The 20,873-nt window shown below is 44.3% G+C and overlaps 1 pseudogene; it reads left to right on the forward strand.

The window, feature by feature from the left end:
- Positions 1–952: 952 nt before the first annotated feature.
- LOC133749929 (large ribosomal subunit protein uL18-like) lies at positions 953–1,801 on the forward strand (annotated as a pseudogene).
- The last annotated feature ends 19,072 nt before the right edge of the window (positions 1,802–20,873 follow it).

Genomic DNA, 20,873 nt, shown 5'->3' on the forward strand with positions numbered 1-20,873 from the left:
TTGTTTGCCTTTGTTGTCTATGCCAAGTCGCGTGTGCCCTCTTCTGTCAGGGGCAGGAGAATGGGCAAATCAAAGGGGTCTCTTTGGGCAGTCTAGTGTTCTATAGCAGCGAAAATGAAACAGTCTACGCAGCGGCTGGACACAGCTCAGCACACCGGTAAAAGGGTTTCCGAATACATCCTCTTCCATAGCCACTCTCCTTTCCTCCTGCCTGGCCCCGGAAAATCCTTGTGTGCCGCAGTGCTGGTCAGTGGGCGAGACCGTTAGAGGTGGCACCTGTTGCCTCCCCTGGACTTCACTCTGATGTCACCTCCTCCATGAGGCCCACTTGGGTCACCCTGTCCAACACCACACTGGAACTCTACCGCTTTCCACTTCCTTCTCCCTGTGGCACTTCCCGTCTGACGTGCGGTGTGGTTTGCCCGTTTGTTCCTTCGGTGACTGTCTTTCCCTTTGAGAATGAGAACAGAGAGTTTGTTTGTCTTACTCTGGCCTTAGTCTCAGTGCTCCCGCAGCACCGGGCACCTAGGAGGTGCCCAGTAATTCAGAAAATCCTGTTCACGGCCTCTCATTTGTTTCTCATAGTTAATGGGAGGTAACAATTGCCTGGGGCAAGAGGAGAGGGCGTGGTTTCAATTTTGGATCTGCCGTTTGTTCGGTGGCAATGCGACCTTGGGCAAGCCAGTCAGCCGCTCTCTGCCTCTGTCCCTTCTCTCCGAGTGGGGCGAGCACTCGCCCCTTGCATTGCACACGACTGCTTTTAGGACCAACAACAACAAAATCACTGTGCAAATGCCAAGAATTAGTTCTGACGGCTAACAGTACTACCTATCATTTATTAGACACACACACACACAATTCTCCAGGCTCTGTGCTGATTATTTGAAATACAGAGTAAATGCTGGGCCTGCAGGTCTGTGTCGAGCCGCGTTGCAGGGCTCGGTTCCACAGGATGGGGCTTGTTAAAGCTGTCGAGAACAAGGCCTACTTTAGGAGATACCAAGTGAAGTGTAGAGGGTGACGAGAGACTACAGCTGATTACTATGCTCAGAAACGCTTGGCGGTCCAGGATAAAAATAAGTACAGCACGCCCCAATCCAGGATGACCGTGTGTGTAACCAATAGAGAGATCATTTGTCAGATTGCTTCTGCCCATATAGAAGGGGATTTGGTAGTCCGTGCGGCTTATGGATACGAGCTATGAAAATACAGTGCAAATGTTAGCCTGACCAGTTACACTGCAGCACACGGGCCTGCTGCGGGCTCGCAGGCTTCTCAGTAGGTTTGGCATGGACAAGGCCAAGTGGAGGTGCCTGGAGATGACCACAGTGTGGACAGCATTGATGGTCAGCCTGGTGCCCTGACTCGCTATTTGGATGCAGGCCTTGTCAGGACTACTGCTGGCAATAAGGTTTTTGGAGCCTTGAAGGGAGCTGTGGGTGGAGGCGTGTCCATCCTTCACAGTACCGCACAATTTTCTGGTTCCCAATCTGAAAACGAGGAGGTTCATGCAGAAGGACTTTGGAAGCACATTGCAGACTGCATGCGTTGCTCACCGAAGAAGATGTGGATGATTCCAATGCATCCATAAAGAACAGTGGGACTGCAGCGTGATGGAGGGGATGTATAAGAAAGCCCACACGACTGTATCAGAGAATCCAGTGGATGAGAAGGAGACCAAGAGAGAAGTTAAAAGGAAGGGGGGAACCGCCCCCAAATGTCCCTTGCCCGGGAGGAAGACTGGGTAGCTCAAAAGGAAGCAAGCTTCAGCAGAGCCCAGGGGTGGGCTGCTGGGAGCTAAAACAAACAATTTTCTAGGAAGATTTTTCTGATAAAGACAATAAACTTATTAACCAAGCCAAAAAAAAAAAAAAGTAGAGTAAATGTTTAAAATTTCATTTAATCCTCACAATAAACATACAAGCTTAGCTTTTTTAAACTTTTTTTTTCTAGTTTAAAAATTTAAACTCATCATTTTTATTTTTTAAAAGACTTTATTTATTTATTTGAGAGGTAGAGTTACAGACAGAGAGAGGAAGAGACAGAGAGGAAGGTCTTCCATCCTCCGGTTCACTCCCCAAATGGCTGCCACCAGTGGAGCTGGGCGGATCTGAAGCCAGGACCCAGGAGCTTCTTCTAACTCGGGTGCAGGGGCCCAAGGACTTGGGCCATCTTCTGCTTTCCCAGACCACAGCAGAGAGCTGGATCGGAAGTAGAGCAGCCAGGACTCGAACTGGCGCTCCTGTGGAATGCTGGCATCACAGCCAGAGTCTTAGCCTCCATGCCAGAGTGCTGGCCCCTAAACTTATTATTTTTTGAATTAATTTTGCAGGAGGGGAAACTGAGGCATGGGAGAACTGAAAAGGGGCTTGTGCAAGGTCATGGATATAGTAAGTGGCCTCTTTAACTTTAAATTGTCTGCTTCTGTGATGTAGAGGGGTTGTGAGGGTCAGGTTTTCAGAGCTTTGAATGTTATGTGTTTTTCTCCTGCCAGTAGGCTGCGGCTGTTTGACGTATTTTTGCTAAAAACAACTCAAGAGTCTTAGCGTGGAAGTGACAAGGCCTTTCTCAGTGCTGGTGGAGCCAGCCCTCGAGTACATTTGAAGAAAAGAAGAGGTCAAAGACGCGACAGGTACAAACCTGAGGAGTTCTTTTTAGACTATATTTAAACATGCTCTATTGGCAAAGACAGCAGAAAATCCGGGGCTAGTGCTGCTTCTCTAAAAAGACATATTCTCTTCTAGAAAAGGCCATGGTGGCCCTCATTTTGCAAAAACAATTTCAGTTTTCACAGTGCAAAATAGTTTTTGAAGTTTGGAAAATAGCAATGTGTTAGTTCTTAACCATAGCTTAAAGCTATCAGTTATAAAAATCCGGTTCCCAGCTGAGCTGTTTAAATTATGTTAAAAAAAAAAAAAAAAAGCTCAGGTCGTCTGACTACTGTGATGCTGAAATGAAATTTTATCTATATTTAGTGTGTATTAGACTATCAACATGGTGCCTGGTACACATTGTGTGTTCATTAGGTGATGAATATCACTATTCACTGCTAGGAATCATTCCTCATATTTTCCTAGTAATCTTCATTTTCATCCTAACAGCGTTCATGGACAGTACAAGGACAGTGTGCCTTACACTTCGTCCTCGCCTCCCCATGGCTAAGAGTCAGCTGCTGTGGGTGATGAGAAATTTGCAGATGAGATTGCCATACCCAGACAGGTCGACAGGTCTCCTGTTTTCCCTTTCAAAAGTTTCTCTCCGTTGGGGTACACGTGTGACTATCTTGCGCAAATAAATAGAGCAAGTGGAAGTCACTCTTCCTCAAAGAACAGCATTTTTGCTTCCTAGCAGGTAGGCAGATGGGTGGAAAAGGAGTGAATGACATTGTCAAGGGAACTATGGATAGAGACGGGCAGGAGTCTGCACAAATGCTCTTATGGGTTATCTTTACCCAAATCAAATGCTGGAGGCAAAAAGAGGAATGTGTTAGGAACCCACGTGTCCTGAGGGAGAGGATGGGTGCAGCCATGGCTCAGAAACCAGAGCCAGGGCCTGCAATGCTATCAGGATGTACATTTCCGCATCTCTCAGATTGGCTTCCTGAACTCAGCTGGAGACACGGTCACTGGCAGTGCCACGGCAGGCTGTGTCAGGCACACCATCTCCAGTTGGGGAGGAACCTCTTTCCCTGACCCTGTTTGAAAACTCCCTTGCTGACCTTGTGGAAATTGTATGTCCACCCCTGGACCAATCACTGTGTACTGTACTTGGTAGCCTATGTTAGAACCTCATGGTTAGAGCTTGGAGAGGAGCAACTTCCTAATAGAAAGAGGGGATTGTACCCAAACAAGAGAAGGGTATTTGGACATCTGTAAGATATCTACTACAGACTGTATGGTGTAGCCATGTGTGTGGTTAATCCATATAAAAACATCCATCACTATCTTTGGATTATCAATCCTATGCATTTATATAGCAGTTATAGTTTCTGCAGTATATTGATAGCTTTATCTCCTTTGAATCCTTATCATTCTCTGAAAAAGGTTGGGCACCCAGGAACTTGTGTTCAGGGGAGGTAAAGTGACTAGGCCAAGGCCATCTGTTGAAATATTTGGTTTGGATGAATCTTGCTAGCTTTGATCTATTCATTCAGAGGAAGCAAACACCAACCCCCCAGTGCCATCCGAGGAATTCACTCTGCATTAATTCTCACATGCATGCAGCATTGTTCATCGGAACAAGGACCACGATCACCTCCAGCATTAGGGACAGGAGGATGGCTACGTGATGTATGGTGCATCCATCTGATGGAACACACGCATATATCCAGGTAGGGAAAGGTTCTTAATGGAAAAAACAATTGCAAAACAATGAGTAAAGCATAGTATCATTTATGTAAAAGAAAAAAAAAACTCTCAAATGTGACAACATATATTGAAAAAGACTGGAAGAATACACTTAAAGCTATAAATGTGGCCCATATTGGGGATATGGGTAAGGAAGAGAAGGAATCTCGGAGGCCCTTCTTACTATACATATGTGTTGCCTGAATGTTTTACAGGGACGTAACCGGGTGCGACTTTTGTCATAAAAGCAAATAGAACAAAATCCACAGCATTGTTCCCAGACCATTATTTTGTCCAAGGCCTAAAACATTGTGAATAAACACTCGGTAAACAATAGGTATTATTATTATCATTGTTATTTATTATTTTTACTGTAAAGACTGCTTTAGTGTAGCAAGGCAAAATCACTTTGTTTTACTTGTGTAGAGAATTTTTGGATCCTTTATCTGTGATGTGGGGACTCTCTATAGACAGAGCTGAAACTCACCCCAGGAAAGTCTGCCTCCATTCTCCAGGCTCCGTTCCCTGCAGGAGCCCCGGGGCCAGGCCAGGTTAACTCCTTTTCTTTCCTGGTCCTTTCTATAATTCTAACTGGGTGGTTACTTGTGTCACTGTTTGTCTAATGTATCAACTTACAATTTTCAAAAATTTAAAAACATGATTTTCACCCAAATGTACAGTAAGTACCTGCCAAAGGTTTATCCAACTTAGGAGACCTACAACAATGATTGGGCTGATTCAAAAGCATTTGTCAGTTGGGAAAGCTGTGTTGAAGCAAGTGAGCACAGACACAATGGGTTAATGTTCTATGGCAGTAAAGCTGTAATTCTGGAGTTTTCTTTTGTTCAGGCTTCTCTATTGGACGATGACTACAGTTGACTACCTAAGAGAAGCTACTTAGGAAGGAAGGAGGTTTATTTTGGCTCTCATTGGCTCTGGGAGGGAATTGCTGGCACTCTCTGACTGCTGTGTTCAAAATCTTGTGTGTCCCTTGTGGGTATGAATGCCTCTTTCAGCTTAGAGTAAATGTTCTTTGGCAGAAGGTCCTGTAAGATATCCACACCTCCATACATCCATCCTTGTAAATATCGACTGCAGACATAGATAGCAAATGAACCGCAGAAGAGGCTTAAAGTAGAGGTAAAATAAGCTTATTTGACTGTCAAACTATTTCAAAAACTCATATGTAGTTTTTTCTGTGAAGTTTTTAAAGACCCTTGCTGTGCATGGATTTCAAAAATATTTACACCTAAATAAACTTATCTTTTAATTTCATTTTCCATGAACTTTTTGAGATGTCCTATAGATTCTTTTGAATATAAACTTGAGGAAGGTGGTTGGATATCACGTTTTTACAAAAATCTCTGCTTAAAAGCAGGCATTACCCATGGAGAGAGAATAGGAACAGAAAAATCAATAAGTGGACTCTGGAGAGTTCACTTGCCATCAGAGCAAATAGCTCCTCTCCTCTCAATGGGACTCTCGACCCTTGGCTAAACAGTCAACCAACCAACCTCGGAACAAGATGAGCAGTGGGGAGGGCTTTCAGCCCACTCGACTGGGCTAAAAGCCTCTGGACACGTGCTCCCCGGCTTACAGGTGAGACAGGCAGCAGAGGGAGCTGTGCTGGGGAGAAGTTAAAAGCAAAGGCGTGCAGGAGCCAGGTTTTCTGCGAGACAGTCTTCATTGTGAAGAGGCACTCTGAGTAAACCCTGTTTTTCCCTTCCAAATCGCTGCAGTGGGAAGCTTCAGAAAAGGAGCCATTCAGTCTGGGGTCGTTCAGTCTGGGGTCGTTCAGTCTGGGGTCGGGGCTCTGATGTCTTTGCTGCAGCGGTTTGTTGGCTGTGGCCTCTGGGGGGTCCTTCCTGGAAACGCCCCCGATGCAGTTTGTCCTCCACACTTCTGTCTTTTATTTTTGAGTTTCTTTATTTAAGTTCAGAAGTGAGATTGAACTATCATTTAGGTTTCTCTGTTGGCACCTTTAGGCTTTACAATTCATGTCCCCTTTACCTCATAAAAGCGAGTTAATATTGTTCTCTAAATACATAATGTTCTCTATATTTTGGAATGATTTAGGTTAACAACAAAGAGATAAATTGTTTTTGGGAATTTAAGAAAACACTTTAGTGACTTCATAAGTACCATCTGTTTTTTGAAGACATAGCTTTTTATTTATTTATTTTTAACTGGCACAAAAATTGTATATGTTTATGGAGTATTATGTTATGTTTTTGAAACATGTATGGTTTGTGTAATGTTCATCCAGGGCAAACATCTATTGCCTGAAACTTTTTTTTTTTTTTAAGATTTATTGATTTATTTGAAAGTCAGAGTTACAGAGAGAGGGAGAGAGGGAGAGACGGAGAGAGAGAGATCGATCTTCTACCCTCTGGTTCACTCCCCGGATAGCCCCAATGGCTAGAGCTGGTCCAGGCTGAAGCCAAGAGCTTCTTACAGATCTTCCATGTGTGTAGCAGGGGCCCAAGAACTTGGGCCATCTTGTGCTGCTTTCTCAGGCCATGAGCAGGGAGCTGGATCAGAAGTGGAGCAGCCAGGACTTGAACTGGCTCCCATATGGGATGCCTGTGTCTCAGGTGGCGTACCTGCTATGCTACTACACTGGCTCCTATGGCCTGAAACTTTTAATATTTCTTAATGGTGAAAACATTCAAAATCCTTTCTTCTAGTTTTCTTTGTCAGAGAAATATACAGTACATTACCATTACCCATAGTCATCTACTGTGCAGGAGTTAACTTCTTACTCCTAACTATAACAGTGCTGGTTAATCAATCTTTCCCATTCCTCCCTCCCACCTACTCACCCCCCAGGCTCCATTAACTACCACTGTACTCTTTTTTTAAAATATTTTATTTATTTATTTGGCAGGTAGAGTTACAGACAATGAGGGAGAGACAGAGAGAAAGGTCTTCCTTCCATTGGTTCACTCCCCAAATGGCCGCCACAGCCAGAACTGTGCAGATCTGAAGCCAGGAGCCAGGTGCCTCTTCCTGGTCTCCCATGTGGGTTCAGGGGCCCAAGCACTTGGGCCATCCTCTACTGCCTTCCCAGGCCACAGCAGAGATCTGAACTGGAAGAGGAGCAACCGGGACTAGAACCGGCACCCATATGGGATGCTGGTGCCTCAGGTGGAGGATTAATCTAGTGTACCATGGCACCAGCCCCCAACTATATTCTTAACTTCTATGAGCTCACCTGTCTTTTTAGATTCCACTTGAGGGAGATCATGTGATGCTTGTCTTTCTGGGTTAGCACATTTCACTTAACGTAATAACCTCTAGTTCCATCCATGTTGTAAATGACAAGATTCATCCTTTTTTATGGCAGAGTAATATTCCATTGTGTGTATCACATTTTCATCATTCATTCATTGGATGATGGACACCTATGTTGTTTCCATTTCTTGGCTGCTGTGAATAGTGCTGCAATAAACATGGGAGTGCAGATGTCTCTTCCACAGAGTGATTTCATTTCCTAGTAGGATTCCTGGATCATATGGCAGTTCTAGTTTTAGTACTTTGAGGAACCTCTGTATTGTTTTCCACAATGGCTGCACTAATTTACATTCCCACCAACAGTGTGTAAAGTACCCTTTTATTTATTTTTTTCTTTTTTTAAAAATTTTTATTTATTTATTTTGACAGGCAGAGTGGATAGTGAGAGAGAGAGACAGAGAGAAAGGTCTTCCTTTTTGCCGTTGGTTCACCCTCCAATGGCCGCTGCAGCCAGCGCATCGCGCTGATCCGAAGCCAGGAGCCAGGTGCTTTTCCTGGTCTCCCATGCGGGTGCAGGGCCCAAGCACTTGGGCCATCCTCCACTGCCTTCCCGGGCCACAGCAGAGAGCTGGCCTGGAAGAGGGGCAACCGGGATAGAATCCGGCACCCCAGCCGGGACTAGAACCCGGTGTGCCGGCACCGCAAGGCGGAGGATTAGCCTGTTAAGCCATGGCGCCGGCCTAAAGTACCCTTTTATCCACATCCTCCTCAGCACTTGTTATGTTTTGTCTTATTGACAATAGCCAATCAAATGAGTGAGGTGATATCTCATTGTGTGTATGTGTGTGTTTGCGTTTTTAAAGATTTATTTATTTATTTGAAAGACAGAGTTACAAAGAGAGAGAGGGAGGGAGAGGGAGGGAATCTTCCATCATTGATTCAGTCTCCAAACAGCTGCAACAACTGGGGCTGGGTCAGGCCAAAGCATGGAGCCAGGAGCTTCTTCTAGATCTCCCATGTGGGTCTCCCATGTGAGTGCAGGGGCCCAAGCATTTGGGCCATCCTCTGCTGCTTTCCCAGGAGTATTAGTAGGGAGCCAGACTGGAAGTGGAGCAACTGGGACTTGAACCAGTGCCCATATAGGGTGTTGGCACTGCAGGTGGTAGCTTTACCTGCTAAATCAAAATGCCAGCCCCTCATTGTGGTTTTGATTTGCATTTCCTTGATGATCAGTGATACTGAACATTTTCCCATGTACCTGTTGGCCATTTGTGTATCTTCATTTGAGAAATGTCTGCTTAGATCTACCGCCCATTTTTAATTGAATTATTATTATTTTGCAATTAAGAACATAAAATTTTAATAACTGTTTCTACTTCTGTGACTCCTCGTGTACATTAGTCTATTTGTATTCTCTATTTTGTGATGACTCAATTTATTATTTCACACTTCAGTAGCTATCCATAGAGTATTAACAGTGATAATTATTAATACATTTAGAGAATAATTTCTACTTTAAAATAATCCTTTCTATTCATTAGCAATAACTTTTTCTCACCCAAATTTTACTATTTTTAGTAAATTTGTTAATTTTACCTTTGAAATATTTATTCACTTTTATTACTTGAAAATCAGAGAGACAGAGACACAGAGAGATCTTCCATCGGCTGGTTCACTCCCTGAATGCCTGCAGTAGCCAGGGCTAAGCCAGACTGAAGCCAGTAGTCAGGAACTCCATCTTGATGTCCCACCTGAGTGGCAGGGACTCAAGTGCTTGAGGTATCATTTGCTGCCTCTCAAGCACATTAGCAGGAAGTTGGATCAGAAACAGAGATGGAATTTGATCCCAGGCACACCATATAGAATGCGGGTCCCCCAAGGAGCAACTTGACCCTCTGTGCACAATGCCTTGGTATGTCATGAACTTTAGTAAGTTAAAAAGTCAACCATTTGATTTATGAAATCAATTTTAAAAATCTTTTTATTTTGTTCATTTATGTTGTTAGTTTTATAATTTTCATTTTACTGCTTTCTTTGATCTCTTCATAATAGATAAAGGCTCTGCTTTTATGTTTTTTCTTCTATACTAACCTAGAAAAATGTCTGCATCTAAGCATTGCTTTGGGAGTACCCCATTTATTATAATACAGCAATATCATTTCAAAAAATTTTGTTGCATAAAGAATTTTTCTCAATGTATGAATTACTTATGCACTTAAAATTTTTATGTGATATGGGACTTTTAAATTATGCATGGATTTAAAAACTTTGGCTTATTGAGATATGAGTTACATGAAATATAGTTTACCCCCTTTGACAGTAGAGTTTAACAACTTTGATGAAGGTATAAGTTGTGTGACAACCACCACAGTGAACTTGTGTAACATTCCTGGTGCTCCGTGCTGGGCACCTCCAGTCGGTTTTCTGTTGCTGTGGTTCATTGGTATTTATGCAGTGTCAAATACGCAGTCACACAGTATGTTGTCATTCCTGTCTGGCTTCTTTTGCTCAGAATAATACTTATAATAATTTTTAGATTCCTTTTTAAAAATATTTGTTTATTTACTTGAAAGGCAGAGTTACAGAGAGAGAGAGAGGGAGAGACACAGAGAGAGATCTTCCTTCTGCTGGTTCACTCCCCAGATGGCCACAATGGCCAAAGCTGGGCCAGGCCGAAGTCAGGAGCAAGGAGTTTCTTCCGAGTCTCCCACATAAGGTGGCAGGGGCCCAAGCACTTGGACCATCTTCTGCTGCTTTTTCAGGCACATTAGCAGGGGCTGTATTGGGAATAGATCAACCGGGACTTGAACTGGTGTCCATGTGGGATGCTGGTGTTGCAGGCAGCATCAACACAACAGCAGCCCCCAGACTCATTTCTGTGTTGTATGAGTCAACAGAATGCTCTTTTTATGCTGATTAACTCTCCATTACATGGATGTACCACTATCTGCTTATTCATTCACTACTTAGTGATAGTGGGGTTATTTTCATTTTTGGCTATTATAAGTAAAGCTTAATAAATCTTGATCATATTTTTAATTTCTAATTTCTAAATGCTTTCAGTATTGTGGGATATTAGATAGCTCTATCCCTTTTGTCTTCATTCATCTATAATAAGATCAATTTTTGTGAAATTCTTTTTTTCTTAAAAATAATGACAATGGGGCTATACAAAATATGGGATAGAATATACTTTATTTTTTCAAATAGTAGTGTATATTATTCTCACTTCAGAGAGAGAGAGAGAGAGAGAGAGAGAGAGAGAGATCGGCCATGCCCTGATTCATCCTCCAAATGCTCACAGCAGGCAGGGATGGAACAGGCCAAAGCTGGGAGCCAGCAACTCCATCCTGGTGTCCTAAGTGGGTGCCAGGATCCTAAGTACTTCAGCCACCACCTGTTGCCTCCATGGTGTGCAGTAACAGGAAGCTGGATTAGAAGTGGAAGAGCGTGGATTCCAACCAGGAACTCTGATATGAGATAGTAGGCATTCCAAGCAGTGTCTCAACTGCTGTAGGAAACGTTCTCCCCTTGCATTGCCTTCTAAAACAATGTATCAGCTGTCGACAGGCTGCATTGGCTACAACTTGCCAGTCTCTGCACCTGCTTTACATTTTCCCCTTAAATTTTGCCTACAAATTAAAAAAAGCTTCTTCTAATTGTATCTATTTTAGCTAGCCTATTGGATTGTTAGAATTTATTGTATTATAATTGTTATAATTATTGTTGTAATTAATCATTTTTATAATTATTTTAAAGATTTATTTATTTACTTGTTTTTCTTTCCAAGAAGCCTTTTATTTAAGGTATACAAACGTCATGCATTTCATATATACAAATTTAAAAACATAGTGGTTTTTCCCACCCTACCTGCCCTCCTACCCATACTTCCACCCCTCTGCCCCCTATTCCCATTTTATTTTTTACTAAGATCTATTTTCAATTAACTTTATACAAATAAGATTAACCCTATACTAAGTAAAGAGTTCAACAAATAGTATATAAAAAAAACCCACAAAAAACACCCGCTCCTCAACAGACAAAACAAAGCTGTTCAAAGTCATTGCCTCTCACAATGTCAATTTCACTTCTACAGATTACCTTTTAGGTACTCTATTAGACTAGAATGGTAAGCTCCCTCCCTATTCTGCCATCTTTATCACCCAAGATTTATGTATTTATTTGAAAGGCAGAGTTACAGAAAGGCAGAGGCAGAGAGAGAGGTCTTCCATCTGCTAGTTCACTCCCCAAATGGCTGCAATGGCCAGAGCTGGGTTGATCCAGAGCCAGGAGCAAGGAGCAGGAGCTTCTTCTGAGTCTCCCATGTGAGTGGAGGGGCCTAAGAAATTGGGCCATCTTCTATTGCTTTCCCAGGCCATAGCAGAGAGCTGGATCGGAAGTAGAGAGCCGGGACTCAAACCGGCACCTATATGAGATGCAGGCACTGCAGGTGGTGGCTTTACCTGCTATGCCACAGTGCCGGCCCTCTATGATACTCTTTTTTTTTTTTTTTAAATTTATTTGACAGGTAGAGTTACAGACAGTGAAAGAGAGAGACAGAGAGAAAGGCCCTCCCTCCGTTGGCCCACTCCACAAATGGCCGGCACAGCCGGCGCTGTTTCGATCTGAAGCCAGGAGCCAGGTGCCCCCTCCCAGTCTCCCATGCAGGTGCAGGGGCCCAAGCACTTGGGCCATCCTCCACTGCCTTCCCAGGCCACAGCAGAGAGCTGGACTGGAAGAGGAGCAGCCGGGACAGAACCTGGTGCCCATATGGGATGCCGGTGCCGCAAGGCAGAGGGTTAACCAAGTGAGTCACAGCGCCGGCGTCCTCTATACTCTTTTAAAAAATACTTAAAATGATATGTTGGTATATAGCTCATGCTCATTAGACAATGTGCAGTATTTCATAATAGACATGTTCAAGAATTCGTTTTGCTTGGATGGGAAGATGACTAAGGAATTGGTTGAATTCAAGCAGTGCCTACTGGAATAGCTTAAGAGAAAACTTTTCTGTGTGTTTATTAGGTCTAATGAAATGTCTTTAGTATTATCCTGCACCATGTAATGTGCTGAGAACCTCAGATTCCTGGAAATGATCTAATAGCCAGTGTGTTGAGTACCTAGAATACGCCAGCTATAGTACTAATATCCTGGACATAGTCTCAATAACTCTGTGAGGTCGGTGTTATTATTCTGATTTGAGAGATGAGAAGAGGGAGGGCCTTGCAGAAGGTGCCATGGTACTCAGTAGCAGGCCGGGGTCCAACCCTGGAGTCTGACACCAGATCTACACTCTGCTGCACTGACAGGCCTTGATAAAGCAACAGGAACCAAGCACTCTTTGAAAACAATACATGACCTCAACATTGGCACAAAAGCATGGAGCTCTATTTATTATTCCCCTGGATGCTGGCAGTTCCTTCTATGTAGTTCTTGGAAGCCTTTTAAAATAACAACTTAATAATTTGTGCTCATTCCACACACTGAACAATACTCCCTGCAGTCCGCGAAATGGTCCCTTTCTGCACCAGTGTTGTCAGGAATCTTGTTCTGACACTCAAAATACACAGTCCCTTGGCTGTGGTGTGTAATCATTGTAGGTGACAGGGTCACCTCTGTGGTTTTCAAGCCACATGTGGGTGAGTTTTTGAATGGGATGCTCTCGTTGGGGGATGTTTCTTCATCATCATCATCTTCTTCTCAAAGATTTATTTATTTATTGAAAGAGTTGCAGACAGACAGACAGACACACACACACACACACACAGGATAATATGTTATTACTCACAGAGAGGGGTGCCAGTGGAGGCAGCAAGCAGTAACTGACAGTAATTGGTCAGGTTTCTTCTGGTAGACAGACATTTTGGTTTCTATTTCTCATCTCGTTGTCGATGCCCAAGGCCATTGTTCAGGCCTCCAGCTATATTCCCAGTCTTCGTTCTGCCCAGTTTGGACCTGTTCTCACTGCACAGTGTCTCTACTGTGCTCAACCCTTGCACCTGGTTTATTCCCTATTTTGCACTGCCCCTCTCAGCAGCCCTTTGGTCTCCTTTGATAAATGGGGGAGGGATGTTTGACAGCGAGGACCAAGTAGTTGCTCTGAAAAATGTGTGGAAGAAGTGAATAAACGAACAGAAGTGGGGGTGATTTTTCTTGGGCAATAGCCTTGATCCATAGTTCTTGTTCGGGGGACATATAGGAGTCACCTCTGGATGTTTTCAAGTAATTTTCCAATTCAGGTCTCTGGCCCAGACCAGCTGATTCAGGAACCACGGTAAAACCAGGACCTCTGTAATACTCAAACATTTCCCAGGCGACTCACATGTTCATCTCTGGTTGGTAACAACTGCCCTAGATCAGTGACTCTCCAAACATGATATACTGCATTAGAATCACTTGGGAAATGTACTGAACCGCAGATAGGTGGGCTCCACCACCAGGGTTTTGATTCAGTGGTCCAGGGTGGGGCCCAGGGCTTTGTGGTTTTGACAATTCCCAGGGGTTGCTGATGCTGCTGGGGCTGGGGCCCATGCTGTGAGAACTGTTGTCTAAGACTTGTCTGTTGCTGTGATAATAAGCTCTGAGTTAGTGGTACTCAGTGGTTAGCTGCACACTGAAATCATGGAGGGAGCTTTGAAAATATACTTTGTTTGGTCTTAACTGTGGTTCATGACAACTCTAGGGGAGAAGCCTAGGCACCTTTTGCTTGTGAGATATTCACCAATGATTCTTCAGCACAGTGAGATTTGAGAAATATTGCTCTAGATCTTTGCTACTCAAAGTGTGGACCTTGGACGGGCAGTGCTGGCATCACCATTACTTGGGGTGTTGGAAATGCAGAGTGCCAGGCCTCACCCTGGATCTACTAAGTCTGCATTTTAACAAGAGTCACATAGGGACATGAAGGTTTGAGAAACATTGCTCTAGAGAACTCCTATTTATACTCATTTGTTTCTTATCTGTAATACGAGAGGATAAATTCCTGAAGGGTGGACTTCTTGGTTAGTTCATCCTCAAATCCAGAGCATCTAGCATAGCATTGTGTTTTTCATATGTAGGTGCTTGATTAATATTTTTGAATAAGTGGATTTTCCAGTGGGTGTTACCATGGAGGTGTCTGCCTGCTTTTCCTATTCCCACCCCATGCAGTACCTCCTTCTACCTCCCAGGTAACAGAGACCTCGCTTTGCTTCCTCAACTCTGAGTACCTCCCAACTCCATTTCATTACAAAGTATCCCGTGGGTAGGAATCATTTCAGACATTTCTGGTGTTTCACGGAAAAGCAATCTGGGCACTTCAGGCTCCATTCTTCAAAACATGTTGCTACCAAAGGTTTGCTGTGTGGGCCAAGGCTTTGGTTCATAAAAGAAGTTCACAGTCTTCTCGAAATTTCCATCACCATGGTTACTGGTGCTGAAAGGCTTCCTTTAGAATCTCAAGTGCATTCCTTTAATTATTTTTTGTGTAGTGTGTAGAAATTAGAACAAAGATTACAGATGCACAAATCACTTGGCATCAGTTAGTCTCTTCACCAAGGTAGAAGAATTTGAACATTTCTGTGGCATGGTCAAGCTGAACAACCTTGAGAGTGAACAGAGCTCAGGAAACTTCTAGAAGTAGAATGTGGTAGGCGGAATGATGCCTCTCCCCTCTCAAGTCCCAATCAGTCCTAACTATTCTGTATCTGGCTCGTCCCCTCCTCCCAACATGTGAATATGTAACCTTGTCTGGCAGAGGGTCTCTGCAGATGTGGTCAGGGTTAAGGACCTTGAGACGGGGGTTATACTGTGGGATCCCAGTAGGCTGTTGAAAGCAGAGAAGTTTCCCTGGCTCCAGAGAAGCAGAGTGATGGCAATATGAGAAGAACTTGACCTGCCAGGAATAGGGAAAGGGGGCTGGGAGCCAGGACCTGTGCATGGTCACTAGAAGCAGGAAATGGCCAGGAAACAGACGCTGCCCCGGAGCCCTCCAGAGAGGCAGCAGTGCTGCTGCCACTTAGATTTGACCCTGTTGAGACCTGCGGTGGACTTTTGACCTACAGAACTGCGAGACAACAAATTTGTATTGCTCAAGCCGCCAAATTTGTGTCAAGTTATTACAGCAATAGGAAACGAACACAGAGAGCCAGATAGTCTTGTTTCTAGGTAGTGTTGGAGGTCAACACCAGGTTGCAAACATCAGGGAAGGCGTCTGTTCTGTTACATGCTTTTGCATTGTGTAAATCCTCCCAGTTATCAAATAACACTTTGGTTTTTTGGCATAAACCCTGCATCTAAAATTTGCTTCCTTCCCAGCCCCTGATGTGAATGCATTTCAGAGTATTCAACGTCTGGATGGAAGGATGATGAAAACCAAGAAGTCCACCCTTCAGGAATTTATCCTCTCGTATTACAGATAAGAAACAAATGAGTATAAATAGGAGTTCTCTAGAGCAATGTTTCTCAAACCTTCATGTCCCTATGTGACTCTTGTTAAAATCCATGGTGCAGAGTTTTGGGGGTTTGAAGAGTTACAGACACCATCTCACCATCTTCTGCCCCAAATACCTACTCTACCCATTGTCTGAAATCCCAGTGACTTGTGTCTTCTTCAGTTTCCATGAGTTTCCTCTTATTACGAGCACTTTCACCTCCAGAGAGGCAGCGACTATAGGCCCTTCTCAGAGAATTTGATTACCTCACCCCTGCAGGTGGAGCAGACATTACGGGGTGGAGTATATGGGAAAAGTGAGGGGAGGAGCAACCTGTTGTCTTCGTATTTTCCAAACTTATTTACCTAAAAATAATCGAGAATATTTGATAAGATGCCAAAGGGACAGTTTTCTTGGTGTTTATTTAGTGCCTACTCTGTGCCAGCTGCTTTATTTAGGCTGCCTCATTTGATATTTCAGTAACTCTGTGAAGTGTCAGGTACGGGATTTTATTTGACCCTACTCGTAAGCTAATAAGTTAAACTGTTGATGTTTGACATGGATTTTCCAATGAGTATTTGTGTCTTATTTCTGATGCTGGCAGGAGACAGGAGACTCCTTAGCTAGAGGTAAAGGACTTTATTACTCAGTGTCTCAAGTTTTTGCATTAGCATCACTTCACTTCGTTGCCATGAGTCAACACAGGTGACCCAGGTCCGGATGGATACCAGGTTACAGTGGGTTTGTGTCATAGCAGGGGACCTGTGAACTTGGGGAGTCTGCCACTTTCCGAGCAAGTAGTGAGTATCCTGTTCTTTGTTCAAGAGTGAGGAGACACATCTTCATTCCTGAAGGTTGCTCATTGCAAGAGTGAATAGCCAGGGCTTTGCACTCTTGGCAGAAAACCCACAGCACGTATGTGTTCAGGAGATCCACGGGAAGAATGGTTCCTCCCAATACAAAATAGTACTACTATTCCCTTCTCACAAGAAAATTGAGACAGAAGAATATTAAAAAACTTGTCGAAGGGCACAAGAGGTAATGAAGCCAGGACTGGAATCCATATCTATATTCTAAAGCCCAGGATCTTTCCATCATATGCTGTTGTCCACTGGAAGAGTGTTGGAAAAATAATTATACCACATTGGTCTTCTATTATAAATCAGTAAGGTAATAAATGTAAAACTTAATATTAAAAAAATTACTCATGGCTTCCATCAAAGCATCTGAGGGCAACATTCCCATCCTCTGAGCTGTAGCTGGAGAGGATGCTAGAATCAGTGGCTGGTGTTGAAAGCACAAGTTGACCAGTTTGGTATTGGCTGATTGCCCAGTCATCTCTGGGAACACCTGTCCATTGGCTCCTGGATGGATTCTGCTGCTAGAAGGCTATAGAGAATGCTTACGTCATGGGGAAATCTCTGCCCTCTAAGCTCCTATCCCAGTGCAAAGCCCTCACTCAACGTTTCCGTTGACGTCTGTATTCTGTAGTACTTGAGATGTTTCTTTTGAGATGTTACCAGGGGGAGTTGCTCCACCTGTACTCAATTCTAGTTGGCATTGGAATTTCTGTTGGGTGTGCAAAAAAAATTTTTCCCCCAATCCTTCCAGATATTACTGAACGTCTTCTGTGTGTATGGCCCTGGGGTGGGAGTAGGTGGAGAACACAGAGAGGAGGAGAAAAATGGAGAATCTGCTGGTACGTGGAAAGTCTCAGTGCCACTCAGCACACAGTGTTTTCCATATGTTCGAACTCATGACGAGAGAGTCTGTGCACTTTGACATTCAGAAAGGTGGCAGTCACATCAATCTCTTCTGTGGCTTCTCTGGGTTTTGGTTTCATTGACGTGTAGCCTGGGCAGCTTTGGTGGATTTTATCAGTGCATTAAGGAAGAAGATACATTTTGTCTCAGAAAAAACTCAAACTCTGTTTTTAAGGTCCAACTGCTAAAAGACACTTGGAATAATTTTAATGTGATTCATTAGAAGAATTCTTACAGTTTGAACACTCGGCTCGTATAAAAGGGCAAACTCATTTTGTTCTCAAAAGTCTCCAAGGAAAATGATGGTAATTGAGAGCTACATTGGGGGCACTTCCACGTTTCCGATGAAAGCTGAGAATGAAGAGAAATTTTGGACCCCTTTGGCCTGACTTATCTAAACACATTGCTATCAGAAACAATTAGGTTTGTAGACCAGGGGACAGAGAAATCCTCCACACCAAGCAAGCCCAGGGAAAAATAGTGTTTCAGTGTAATCTCTTTGACTTGTCCCATTCCCAGTTCTCCAATCCAGCTAGTCATGTGATTTTAATATCCCTATGGATTAATCCCCAGAGGTCTGTCAGGAATCAAGTCCACATTGAAATTTGAAAATATGATTAACAGGCTTATGTTCTATTCATGTAAAAATGTCTGGAAGGATGTTTATCTGTCCAAATGTTAACTGTGCTTGTCTGTGGTTGAGAGATCACACGCAGGTCTCCTACATTCTCAGCTTTCCAAGTTGCAGGTGGCCTCACTGTTGGGTTGTTGTCTGCAATTTTTTTTTTAATATTGCAGCCAGTGCATGCATTTTTTTTTGGACAGGTAGACTTAGACAGTGAGAGAGAGAGAAAGAGACAGAGAGAAAGGTCTTCCTTCCGTGGCTTCACCCCCCAAATGGCTGCTACGGCCGGTGCGCTGCGTCGATCCAAAGCCAGGAGCCAGGTGCTTCTCCTGGTCTCCCCTGCGGGTGCAGGGCCCAAGCACTTGGACCATCCTCCACTGCCTTCCCGGGCCATAGCAGAGAGCTGGACTGGAAGAAAAGCAACTGGGACAGAATCCGGAGCCCCAACTGGGACTAGAACCCGGGGTGCCAGCGCGCAGGCGGAGGATTAGCCAAGTGAGCTGCAGTGCTGGCCTGCAGCATATGCATTTTTAAAGAAGATTTATTTATTTACTTAAAAGGCATAGTTACAGACAGAGAGAGGGAGAGACATAGGGAGGTCATCTGCTTGTTCACTTCCCAAATGGCTACAACAGTCAGAGCAGGGCCAATCCAAATCCAGGAGCCAGGAGTTTATTTCAGGTCTTCCTCGTGGGTGCAGGGGCCCAAGGATTTGGGCCATCTTCCACTGCTTTCTCAGGCCATAGCAGAGAGCTGGATTGGAAGTAGAGCAGCCGGGACTCGAACCAGCACCTATATGGGATGCTGGCACTGCAGGCCGATGCTTAACCTATTGTGCCACAGTGCTAGCCCCATCATGGTGCTTCTCTAATGCTGGTGGGTGGGTGTCAGATGGTGAGCGAGGAATAGGAAGAGTGTGTGTAAAAGCAATAGGGGGGGTGCAATGGGAGGGACAATATAATTTTCCCTTGCATTCCTTTGGGTGATTGTAGGATTAGAGTTTTGGTTTCTTTGGCTTGCTGGGCCCTTTTCCTGTTAATTCATTTGACAGCTATTTACTGAGTGATGTTAGATGTCAGGTTCTTCCTGAGAACCCAGGGTGGATTAGTAAACAAAGCAAATTTCAGGATAGGCAATGGTATAGCAGGCTAAATACTACTTGTGGTGTCTGCTTGTGTGCAGGTTTGAGTCCCAGTCTGTTCCTGATCCCACCTTCCTGCTAATGAGCACCCTGGGAGGCAGCAGGTGCTGGCTCAAGTACCTGGGTCCCTGACACCCATATGGGAGCCCGAATGAGTTCCAGGCACCTGGGTTCAGCCTGTCCTAGCCCTGACTTTTGTGGGCATTTGGGAAGTGAACCAGCGCTTGGGAGAACATTGTCGGTCTCTCTGCCTGCCTTTCAAATAGAATAAATACAAGATTTAAAAATTTGCTGCATTTATGGAGTTTATATTCTTTTTTTATTTTATTTTTTGACAGGCAGAGTGGACAGTGAGAGAGAGAGACAGAGAGAAAGGTCTTCCTTTTTGCCGTTGGTTCACCCTCCAATGGTCACCGTGGCCGGCGCACTGATCCAAAGGCAGGAGGCAGGTGCTTCTCCTGGTCTCCCATGCGGGTGCAGGGCCCAAGAACTTGGGCCATCCTCCACTGCCTTCCCGGGCCATAGCAGAGAGCTGGACTGGAAGAGGGGCAACCGGGACAGAATCCGGTGCCCCGACCGGGACTAGAACCCCATGGTGCCGGCGCCGCAAGGCGGAGGATTAGCCTATTGAGCTACGGTACCGACTGGAGTTTATATTCTATTAGGCAGTTAAGGAACAAAACTGAAGTGTGACAGATTGGCGTGACGCACATGTGGTGCAATGCAGGAGGAGGGGAAGGAGCTGTTTTCTATCTGTAAGGCAGGAGTTCCTCTCTGATCAGGTGACAGGTGGGAAGAGACCCCAGCAAAGAGAGGGAAAGAGCTGCTATTCCAGGCAGAGGGAACAGCACACAAGGTCCTGAGAGGGCCTGAGAAGGGAGTGGACTTGGACTTGCACTTTTCAAGGAACAACAGGTAGGTCAGGAGAGCCAGGGCAGAGGGAGTGAGCTGGGAGTGTGGGAGAAGAGGACAGAAGGGTAGCTGGGCCCCAGGCCATGAGTAGCTGTAGATTTGCCTAGCCTAAGCTGAGATGCTCCTGGGGAATATTGAGCAGATTTGTGGCTTGATAGGATGTAGTGTAGAAGAATCGTTGTTATCCTATCTAATTTATTTAAGGCACTGCACAATTGATGGTAGGATTCAGCACACAATGAGCTGTTTTCATTAGTATTAAAGAAACATAGCAGTAATTATTACTGGGGTATGTAAGAATCACTTTCCACATTGCACTGGAGTAGAAGTGATGCTTTCTGGAAGTGAAAATAACCAAGTAGAGATTTAGGAAGCCATTCACCCATATCTCCAGGGTGAGTACAATCCTTGTCCTCATGTGCAGGTGTATGAGAAGAGTAA

This window comes from Lepus europaeus, chromosome 2 (genome assembly GCF_033115175.1).
Source record: "Lepus europaeus isolate LE1 chromosome 2, mLepTim1.pri, whole genome shotgun sequence".
NCBI lineage: Eukaryota > Metazoa > Chordata > Mammalia > Lagomorpha > Leporidae > Lepus > Lepus europaeus.